The sequence below is a fragment of the Myotis davidii genome, unplaced genomic scaffold (genome assembly GCF_000327345.1).
Source record: "Myotis davidii unplaced genomic scaffold, ASM32734v1 scaffold415, whole genome shotgun sequence".
Taxonomy (NCBI): domain Eukaryota; kingdom Metazoa; phylum Chordata; class Mammalia; order Chiroptera; family Vespertilionidae; genus Myotis; species Myotis davidii.
The window spans coordinates 1,540,209-1,551,681 of record NW_006287951.1 but is presented as its reverse complement, the minus strand read 5'-3'; the positions used below and the strand labels follow the sequence as shown (position 1 = coordinate 1,551,681).

The 11,473-nt window shown below is 55.0% G+C and overlaps 1 protein-coding gene across 1 annotated transcript in view; it reads right to left on the bottom strand.

The window, feature by feature from the left end:
• Window positions 1-11,473, bottom strand: part of BFSP2 (beaded filament structural protein 2) — a 66,012-nt gene that overhangs the window by 52,995 nt on the left and 1,544 nt on the right. The window lies entirely within an intron of this gene.

Below are 11,473 nucleotides of genomic sequence, written 5' to 3'. Positions count from 1 at the left end.
CTTCATTCCCCCCCCTGGAATTTTTTTTAAATGTCTTTCCCACCACGGACCTATGTGTCCCCAGGGCAGACACCACCTCTCATTTCTGCCCCCTCAGCACCCAGCTCCATGCCTGGCACCAGCCTCTACTCCCAGCTCTGAGGTGATTCCGCCCATGTTGCTTCATCTAACTGTCACTAGCCCAGGCTCTATTACTTCTTGCATTTTAACTAAAAATGATCGAAGCCATACATACCTTTTGGTTAAAAACATTAAACAATACTGACAAGAACAGCTGGTAAAGAAAAGCATTTCCCTGCCCACACCCGCCTCCCCAAGTCCTAATCCCCAGCACATACGACTTTTCATCTGTGCAGAGCATGCCCCATGTTTCTACAAGTGTCTTGATTGCTTGAGGTGTCAGCCACAGGCATCAGGTACTGACCTTCCGGCCAACAAACGAAGACGGAACTCACTCCCACGCCCCCTCCCTTTTCCTTCCTTCATTGGCTGTCTGGGTGACTTTCTTTTTTAAAAAAATATATTTTTATTGATTTCAGAGAGGAAGGGAGAGGGAGAGAGAGAAACATCAATGATGAGAGAGAATCACTGATGGGCTGCCTCCTGCACGCCCCCTACTGGGGATGGAGCCCATAATCCAGGCATGTGCCCTTGCCCGGGAATTGAACCCTGCCCTCTTGGTTCATAGGTCGAGAGAGAAACATCAGTGATGAGAGAGAATCATGGACCGGCTGCCTCCTGCACGCCCTCTACTGGGGATGGAGCCCACAATCCGGGCATGTGCCCTTGATCGGGAATCAAACCCTGACCTCCTGGTTCACAGGTCGATGATCAACCACTGAGCCATGCTGGCCAGGCCATCTGGGAGACCTTCATATTTTTTAAAATTTCTCACTGCATCAGTTATGGACAGTTTCTTTCTCACACTCTCTCTTATAATCACAGATGCTTTATTTTCTAAGGTCAAAGGGAAGACAAAAAAACCCAGTTTAATTACTAAATGACTCTACTGATGCCCGTGTGAAAGACAGATTCTTTCTGCTGAGAATTACGACGGCGGTGCCCCCGCCTGCCAGAAGCTATGGGCAGGTAGCCAAATCGTGTTGTATTTCCCCACAGAGCGCCCGCATGCCTGCAGAACGGCATCAGCGAGTTAATGCCCTTTCCTGGTGCCACCCTCCCCCGGACATGGCTGCAAACCCCACGTGCAACCACCTCACCTCCCCACAGGCTTGAGCTCACAGGTACAGCTCCTAACATGACGGGGCTGTTTCTTCTCCTGTGAAACGGGGCAGCTGTCTGCTGACAGTGCCAGGCACGTAATAACCGCGGAATAGATGTTTGCTCAGTGAATAAGTGATAGACGTTCCAAGAGCCAAACATGTGAAATAGCATCGAGAGGCCAATTCATAAGCATCAGGATGGCAAAGCTTAGGGAGCTGAGGGTGTGAAGGGCATGGAGCCCTCACACGCCGTTGCTGGGAGGGTGAAATTGTGCAGCCACTTGGGGGGTGACTTGGCAATGCCATATGAAAGCAGGGTGCTGACGAGGGGCAGGGGCCGGAACTTTTTCTATAAAGGGCCAGCTAGGAGATATTTTAGGCTTCGTGGGCCCACAGTGGTGGTTGCACCTGCACAGCCGAGCCCCTGTAGGAAGGATGCAGCTGTAGGTGATTAGCATGTGGGTGGGTGTGGCTGTGTGCCAATCAATCTTGACTTACAAAAGCAGGTGGCTGGCTGGCTGTGGCCTGCCTCTGACCTAGAGAATCCCTCCTGGGTGTGTACAAGCAGGTGCATGCCCCCTCCTGTTGTGATAGAAGAATTTGGAAGCAACCTCCATCCTCCAATAGAAAGACACAGAACCTGTGGTATACACACGGTGGGATGCTACAGCTGTCAGCCCGGGCACATCTCAAAGCCACAGTGCGGAGTGGAGACAGCAAGTCGCAGAAGGAAACAGTATGTGATGGTTAATTTTAGATGTCAACTTAGTGGGGCCATGGTGCCCAGATATTGGGTCAAATGTTATTTTAGATGTTTCTGTGAGGGTGTTTGTGGATGAGGCTAACAAACAGTACACTGTCGAGACTGCGGGTGAGGACGGAGGTGGGGCCAACGCGCGCCCACAGCCTCCTTACAGGTGACGCCACACCACAGACCGAGGGGCTGCCTCGGACGAAGCCCTTTTCCACTCTTGTTATTCTCCTTTAAGTCTCAAAAGGGCCGGGGTCAGGATGGCAGACAGGAGATTAGGGAGCTGGTCCAGGTGCCTGGTGAGTTGAGATTTGGGGCAGGAGACTGAGGACTCCTGACTCCATCCTCAAGCCCTCATCTAAAACCCAAAGCCACAGAAGATGCAACTGAAAGAGAAAAGGAGGGGGTTGGTTTCTCCCAGCGCAAAAGAAAGCAGGAGAGAATAAGAACAGACATGCTGGCTAAGAAATGCCAAGTCTCAGGGCACAGTGAAACTTCATGGTTGATTGATAACCCTCGGGACATGGGGCGCTGTCGTGGAAACTCTGAGCGAACAGTCACTGCAGGGGCATGAACTGTGTGGCTGGCCCCTCGGCGGTGACTTCGCAGTGAAGGGATAATTGTAGGTACACAGTACTTGACACAAACAACATTTGCAGCTGCTGACTGGCAGTGTCAGACAGTTCCCAGAGCAGCCAGAAGGTGGCGCCACGTGCTAAGAGACCCGGATCCAAGGCCCGGGACTCTCCCGTTTCCAAGGGCACCCCCTGCCATTCTGGTTTGGCTTGGAGCCCCTCTTGGGTTTCTACCACCAAGTGGGATGCTGCTGAGATACCAAGGGTCCACCCCTTATTGCCCCTGTGCAGGTGCTAATTCCTTCTCCCGGGGGGGGGAGGGGGGACTGCAGAGCTGGCTGGTAGCAGGAGGGCCACGCCATCCACATCGTTATCATCCGCTACTGCAAACAATGACAGGGATTACTGCCACAGTCTGAGTGCTTACCAAGGGTAGACACTATGCTATGTGCTCTAGGCGAATTCTCTGATTTAATCCCCAATTAAATCGGCAATCCTGTGCAGTAAACAATATTATTTCACAGGTGAGAACGTTGACATTCAGGGAGGTTAAGGCATTTGTTTTAGGTCACCAGGTTGGTCAATGGCAAAGCCAGAATCTGAATTCAGTTATTTTGGCCTCTATAGCTTGTACCATTAATCACTGTGGTATAGTCTACCTCCTTCCCTCCCTCAGTCCCCCCTCCCTCCCCCTGTGCCTGGCCCTGTGCTGGGTGTTAGATTCAGGAAGGACCAGACGACACTCCTGCTCCTGGGATTCTCACTGTAACATGTCTGCCCAGAGCGACTGCCGTGTGTGGAGACCGGAGGGCAGGCTCACCCCAGGTGCCAACTTTAGGTGGGGCAGGAGGCTGGGGGCTATTCCAGTTGGCAACTCCAGCTGTTCGTTGGTTTAATTTCACCTGGGTTTTTGTGAACTTAGATCAGGTGTGGGCTGTGCTCCTCTCAGTAAACCCTCTGTCTTGCCAATTTCTCCCTTCACTGCCATTTGGCAAGACCTGGGCTCTATTCTTGCAGGTGTGTGTGGGGTGGGAGGGGTGGTTAATACACTGCTGCTTCATCAGGGGTGGGGCGCAGGTCAGCACCTGACCCTCGGAAATGGAGGAGGTGGCTGCCGGCCAACCAGCCGAGCCACGGAGGACCAGGGACCCGGCTCCCTGGAGGGCTGCTCCTTAGGCTCCACCCACTGCTCCCATATAGTGAGGAGCAGGGACTGGAAGGAGATCAGAGTCCCTCCCTCTCATGTTACAGTCAGGAGCCTAGGGAGGGAGAATTGCAGTGGGCACGCAGGCAGCTGCGCCTGGTCTGGGCTGGTCTGTGAAGAGAGCGGTGAAGTGACCACCTGCTCTCGGGGTGAGGACAGGCAATCTGGCCAGTGCCCTCCACTCTGCAGGGAGAGGTCAGGATGGCCCAGGCCCTTCCTCTAACACGGAGGGAACTAAAGCTGAAGGAGGGGGGTGACTTGTCACGGTCACCCTGCCCCTCAAGGGCGCCGACTATGTTTCTGTGAACAGTGCTCTCCTGGGCTTTCCGCCCTGAGACTTTGCTGTGAGAACCACAAGCTCTGTGTGGTTTGATGGGATTTGGGGTCTCACGTCAAGCGCAAAAGGAAGCGAGGGCGATGTGATCAGGTGCAGAAATTCTGGTAGGTCTGCAACCATTAGGATGAGATTTGAGGAAACAGGACAGAATGCTGGAAACCAGGATGATAATGTGAGAAAAGCAATAGCTACCGCTATGGGTTGAATTGTGTGCCACCCAAAACATAGGCCAACGTCCTGACCCCCCAGCGCACACCTGTAGGTGTGACCTGATTTGGAAAGAAGGTCTTTGTAGATACAATCGAGTGAGGATGAGCTCATGAGGGTGGGTCCTCATCCAACGTGACGGGGTCCTTTGAAGAGGGAAGTTCAGACGCAGACACACGGGGAGAAAAAAGGCAGCGACTGGAGTAACATAGCTACAAGCCAGGGAATGACAGGATGGCCGGCCACCCCCAGAGGAGAACAGGGGGAGGAGGTGAAACGGATTCTCCCTGGGAGCCCTCAGGGCAGCCAGCTCTGTTCACACCCAGATCTCCCACTTCCGGCCTCCTGACGGGAGCCTCGGCCTGTGGGGACTGAAGGGTCCCAGGTTTGATTCCGGTCAAGGGCACATGCCTGGGTTGCAGGTTCGATTCCCAGTAGGGGGCGTGGAGGAGGCAGCCAATCAATGATTCTCTTTCATCATTGATGTTTCTATCTCCCTCTCCCTTCCTCTCTGAAATCAATAAAAATATATTTTTTAAAAATAAAGGTGGTGCCAGAGCAAATATTGAAAGAAAAAAAAAGAGCTCTCGCTTGTTGATTGACAAGTTCGCTGGGCACTTCCATCCGTTGATGTAATCAGTGTTTGCTGTGACCTGCTGTGTGCCAGGCACTGTGCAGGGCCAGAGAAAGAGCAGGGAGGGGAGTGCCTGCCGCTCACCCAGCTCACCTGCACTCTCTCAGGGCCTCACAGCGGGCCTGCGAGGGAGGGATCATTCTCGATCAACTTAGAGACAAGGAAACTCACGCTGAGGGGCCAGTGACGGCCAGGCCTCACTTCTGGTTCGGATGAAGCTGGGCCTGGACTTCATCCGGATGCAGTGGATGAGGGATGCCGGGGGCGCGGTCTGAGCCACCACCTGCTCTCTCACAGCCCAGGCGCATGATGGCCAGGAGAGACCTCCAGGGGCAGGAGTGCGGCCCAGGGACACACCCTGCTCAGCATTTCTGGGGCACAGGGTGGGCCCAGTCTCCTAAAGAAACTCCGCCTCTGCCCTGGCCTCCAGGCCTGTCTGGCTGCATGGGGAGGGAGAGCCTGGCACGCCAGCTGTGTCCACAGTCCCCCTCCCACCACTGGGCAGGAGGAGGCCCAGGAAGTGAAACCAGGGCCCTGACAGCGCAGCAGCAGAAGCAGGCAGGCCCCAGAACTTCACCTGCACGGAGCGTTCGCAGAGCGTCAGCCTGAGCCAGACACAGGGTCACTCTGGGATCCTCGTGGGACGAGACAGAGACCAGACCACACTGCGTCACATCTGAACAGAGAGGCAGGGACACTCCACAGCCACAAAATATCAGCATTCCTCGTCCAGTCAGCACAAGTGACGAGGGACAGCTGTTCACAGTGACAGCCCCAGGCCGCTCCATTCCTCCCGCCTCCTGGTAAAATCTGAGCCACAGTGGTTGTATGCTGCCTGGCTTTCACAGGTGCAGGCCTCATCCGCTGACCCAGGACCCATGGGGGTTGGCATCGGGGACCCCTCGCACTGGGCATGCCTCTCATCTCCACCGCGAACTCTCAGATCTCCCGGTAGCGGTGGAACTAGGTGGTGATGGGAGGTAGTCAGGTCACCCTGCAGGGGTCTGAGACAAGGGCTGACGCAGGGGTGGGTTTTAGGAGGAGGTGGAGGGGAGCACGCCAGGTGTGCTCAACGCTGCTCAGATAAAGACATTCTGCCTCAAGGGCCAAGCGCTCAGCACATTTTTCTGAGCATTAAATTCACTGAGAAAGAAAAATCGAAATCCCTGGGGGGGGGGGAGGGGGGGCTGCCAAGCTGTGACACTTTCAGGCCCCGCTCTGAGCGGCCTGACAAGCTGGAGGCCGCCCAGCCTCCTGTGGACAGTTGGTGCCGGTGACAGCCGCGAGGCGAGGATCAATCACGGCTCGCGACGGTTTCCTCCGTGGGAACCGAGGAGCAGAGCAGACAAAGGAGGCACATCAGTTTCCACTCCGCACAGAGACGGCCTCTGCTGAGATAATAACTCTGCCACACATGGGCACTTGAAGTCCACGCAAACCGGCCGACCCCGTGGGGCTGGGGCTGGAGAGAGCACTGACATGGGTCTTACAATGAGGACAGCAGGAGGCCTCAGCAGACACAGGCCTCCGGCATCTGGGTCTCCACCCCTGGCCTCCAGGTTGTGAGGAAACAAGTTTCTGTTGTTGGGGCCACTCGGCCTGAAAGGTTACAGCAGCAGCTCCGCCTCCCCGTGCTGGGCACAGCCCACCTTCCCGGGGACACAACGTGGTGGTGGCTGAGAGGCTCAGATGAGACGGGGAGTCCTGTTAACACTCAGCACCTGAGACCTGCAGGCCATAGTGAAAGTGGTTGTATCTAGAGCAGCCCCGGGCCGGATCCGGCCGTTTGAAATGAATAAAACTAAAAAAAAAAAAAAAACCGTACCCTTTTATGTAATGATGTTTACTTTGAATTTATATTAGTTCACACAAACACTCCATCCATGCTTTTGTTCCGGCCCTCTGGTCCAGTTTAAGAACCCATTGTGGCCCTCGAGTCAAAAAGTTTGCCCACCCCTGAGCTAGAGTCTTATCATCAAAGGACCAGGGCCTTCGTGCCTCTCCAAGGGGTGGCTGAGACCTGGGCCAGAAACCTAGTTACTCAGGAGCTGCCCTGGGCTGCCCACTGGGGTCAGCGCCAGGCAGGGCTGGCCTGGGGGTGCAGACGCCGTCCTGGGGGCCCCAGGAGCATCACTTTCTGTCTCATTACTCCTCCCAACAACCCCCGAGAAAGCTGCTCTCACCTTCATTATGCGGCTGAACAGACCAGGCTCTGATAAGTTAGAATAAACTCATTTATCAGATAACCTTCCTGCTCAGATTGGCTGGGAGCAGCCGGAGGAGTGGGCTCTTACCTGGGGGTGGGAATGGGGGTGCGCCACAGTTCAAGGCCTGGATGATGCCGGGAAGCTCCGGGCAGCCGTGGAGAAGGGGTTGGGGCTGGGCTGGGCTGGCAGGTGTGGGCAGTTGGGAATCAGGCCGGCACTTGCCGCCTGTATAACGTTGCCCTGAGTCTAACTTTCTCCGTGTTGTGGCATTTCCCCTGAGACGTATTTCGACGCTTACTCTCTGGCCCTTGAAATAAATGCATACAAATCAGCAGTTGTTCTCCAACAGCAGCCAGCTTTGGGGTGGAGTCCCCCCCCTTCCCCGCCTCCTTCCACCCCGCACCCTTTTCATTGCCGACACCAGCTGAAATCACTTCTCCTTTCTGCTGAATAATGAATGCATTTGCCACAGTCAGGCCACGGGCTGGTTTACAACCAGATAAATGAGTCTGTCTGCGCTTCCCCAGCCGACGCAGGATAAACGGTTTCATTTTCCTAAATTGAGTCCTCCACTCAGTGGCTGCACAGACTCTGGGGAAGGCGGCGGCCGACGTTCTGCCTGGGTCAGCGGTTCTTTCAATAATTGCCCGCTTTCCCCGCCAGCGGCCACCACGTTGGTCCCGACCCTCCCTGGGCTCAGTTCTAATTTAGCTCTGGGGGGTGTCGCGCAGTAGGTCTCCCTGTTCTCTTCTGTGTGGATCGTCAGCCTCGGTGCTTCTGTGAGGCCGCGGGGCTGCGCCTGCCCTGGGCCTGGCTGGAACCCCAGCCCCTGACCTCCCGTGCTGCTGGCAGGAATTTTACTTATTACTTCTTTTTTAAATTATTATTTAAAGATAAAACATGTTAACAGTGCGACAAAAGTTTATAGCCCCAAGCGAGCCCGCTCCTGCCCGTCCCCAGCCACCAGCCTCTGAGTAGAAGCAAGCTGACCGCTCCTTGCCCTGCTGCCAGAGAATCGCCCGCCCTCCTCCTTTTTAACAGGAATAGTAGCAGAGCATGTTTCTGCAGCTGCCATTTTACTCAAAAATATATATTCGTGCTGCCCAGCCAGTGTGGCTCAGTGGCTTGCTGGGAGAGGGGTGGGGCACGCACTGACCTCGGATAGCTTAGCATTCCGTGATGAGAACCACAAAACTCTTAGCATTAACAATGCCAGTCATATTCGCATAACCCACTGACAACAGTGCAGTGAAGGTCTGGGGGTGGGGGTGTGGAGGAGGGGGGTCAGTGAGGGTTTGAAAAAGGAGGAGTCAAACTGCTTTCAACAATATAAAAAAATATAAAAAAATAAATAATGCCATCCAGCCCCACACACGAGGGGACCCGAGTAAACTGGCCTGGCTTCTGCCTGTCCCACACCGTGTCCGGGGATGACCCCAGCCCCTTATAGTGCCTGCCCGAGCGAGAAAACTCAAGCTGCCAACGAAGTTACCGTTTTTTCCAGTCCAAACCTGACAAGGGGGCCCTGACGCCCCTTTTCTTAAGCAGTTACTGTAGGAAACGTGGAACTACAAACCCCCCGTCTGCCTGAGATAGAAGTCCCTGTAACCCCAAAGGCTTCCTCAACCCAGAGCCACGTCTGCAGTGCAAATGCCTGTGGAGATAGCGCCCCAGCCGCCCAGCTCCCGTGGGAGAGTGGATGCTAACTCGTTTTTTACTTTGAGGTATGTTTATTAAGGCTGGGAACAGTGAAACAAGGAAGGGCTCAGCATAGAAGAGGCAACAGGAGAGCCCAATTTTCACCATCTGGACTCACTCCCCTGCCCCCCATTCTTCAACAAGGATCTCACAATTAAGAGACGTAAGGGTGGTGAGCCGTGTTTGGGAAGAGCACAGAAAGAGGCCCCCTAGTGACAGGGCTCAGTCTCCCCTATTTTCTTTAGCAATTCCGCTCCCTCCCAGACCTCTACGTATCACAAAACAAGAGGCCCCAGAAATCAGGAGCCACCCATCTTAGAAAGCACTTAGTGGCCACCTTTAGCAGCCTCGTGTCCCCTTCCCCTCCCTGCTCCACCAAAATATTTCTTCCAGTCTATGTATCACTCCCTCCAAGAGGAATTCTCCTGGGCACATTTTTCTCTGCATAGTTACATTTCTAATGACACTTTAGTGTCCCTCATAGCTTAGCTAACAGAGTAACTCTCTTACTAGCCTGCTCTGACCACATGAATTGCATTAATAAAAAACAGGAGTGGGCTGGGCTGGCGTGGCTCAGTGGTGGAGCATCGACCTATGAACCAGGAGGTCATGGTTCAATTCCCAGTCAGGGCATGTGCCTGGGTTGCAGGCTTAATCCCTAGTAGGGGGCATGCAGGAGGCAGCCCACCAATGCGTCATTGATGTTTCTATCTCTCTCTCCCTATCCCTTCCTCTCAAAATCAATAAAAATATATTTATAAAAACAAAACACACACACACACACACACACACACACAAACCAGGAGTGGTTTTGTCCTGGGTCCATGTGTTCAGGTTTTGCAGATTCTAAAAGAGCGCATGGTGCCTCCCCCTCCCCCTTTCGGGGACACCAGGTGGTGAAATGTGAACAACGACCCTGCTGCCTGTGTTTTTATTCAGTGGGGGAAGGATTAGTTCTTATTTCTTTAAAAACAAAAATAAAAACCCCTGCTGGGACCCCAGGTTCTGTCCAGAGAGAGCCCTGGCCCTGGTCTAGTTGCCTCATTTGTCCAGAAGTTTCCCCAACAGGCAGACCCCAGGGTGTGGGCTCTCTCTCTGCCAGGGACAGAAACGGGCTGTGAGCAGCAGCCCCTTTTACATCAGGCCCATTCAGAATTCCAGTCCTCGGCCTCTCAGTCATTCTGACTTCTCCTTCCTCCAGCTGACAGCTTTTGCTGCCCTGGTCTCCCATGGAGCCCACTAATTTCCATGGAAACCCAAGCCTCCAGGTCTCCTTCCTTCCCGGGCAGCGCCTCCTGGCCTGGCTCACAGCCTGAGCTGGGTGGCCCCTGGGCTGCCCCTTCTCTGCCCCCCCCCAACCCCGCCCCGTCCCTCTGTCTGTCTGCCCATCTGCAGCTCCGAGGCCGGGAAGCTGCCTGCTTTCAGGCTTGTGTTCGGCCTATTTGATGAAAGGGCCTGCTGTCGCCAGAGTTTACCTTCAGCACCACTCACTGGGCAGGGAAAGCCAGGAGCCCTCGGCAAAGCTGGGGAGGGAAGGGGCCGCCCTCTGCCCCGGCGATGGCTGGGTGCTGGGTCCTCCGTGGCCGCCGTGGCCACCACCTGGGCATTTCCTCTCTGTCATCGCTGCTTAGCCAGAGAAGTGGCCGAGAGGCGCTAACACAGCTGAGGAGCAGGGAGAGGGAGATTTGGCATCGAAAAGGGACTTCATGTACGTTAACCCTCACCAAGACTGGACTCAGTTTATTGTGTAAGATAAAAAGGCGGAGCTCCTTGTTAAAAAAAAAAAAAAAAACAGAGAGAAAAGAAAGATGCCTTTAAGACCATGAAAAGGTAAAGCTTTATCCTATTTTCTATGGTTTTTCTCTCGACCAGTCACGGTAATTCTGCTATTTAATCTGTTTCTCCCTCGGGCACAGGGATACTCAAGGGGCAAATGCAACCCTCGTCGGCACCTGGGGGGACGGGTCCTGCCCCAGCATTCGGGGCACTGCCTGGTCCGTCAGCCGCTGGACTGACATGCCACGTCCTGGCCGAGGGTGGGAAGCGGCCAGGCATCGCCGTTCCTGCAGACTGGCAACTCGCACCCACGGAGGGCAGGGCTCCCCGAGGGTACTGAGCCGCAGTGCCACTCGGTAGGCAGCTGGGTCAATGGGCAAGAGGCTCGTGAAGAGTCTGTGTGGCATCGGAGTGCAAGGAATTGCCCTGAAGAAATACGGACACAGCCAGGGACGCTCTGGGGGTTTATCCGGCACAAGCATTGGAAGCAGGACGGCTGCTGTGAGTCTGGGAGGAAGGGCTGCCTTAGACTCGGCGGCTGTAAGGCCCTGGCTGCTCTAGGTGGCTCTCCCTCAGCCCAGCTGGATGCGAACGAACAGCAGCCCAGCCCGGCAGTGAGGACAGGGTGTCTCATGGGTCCCGTGCTGTCAGCTGGGCGCTGACTGCCGTGGGGCAGCATCCCGGGATGAAATGCGAGGCAGGTGGGGCAACAGGGAGCCCCTGCGTGTGTCTGCTCAGCCTCTCCCAGCCACACACAAATCAAGGTCATGACCTTTCTTGGGGGTTGCGTGCTGGGCCCCAGGGCGCACAGGGTCTGAGCTGGCAGTTCCTGGTTGGGCGAGAGGCTGAGTTAGCGCAGAG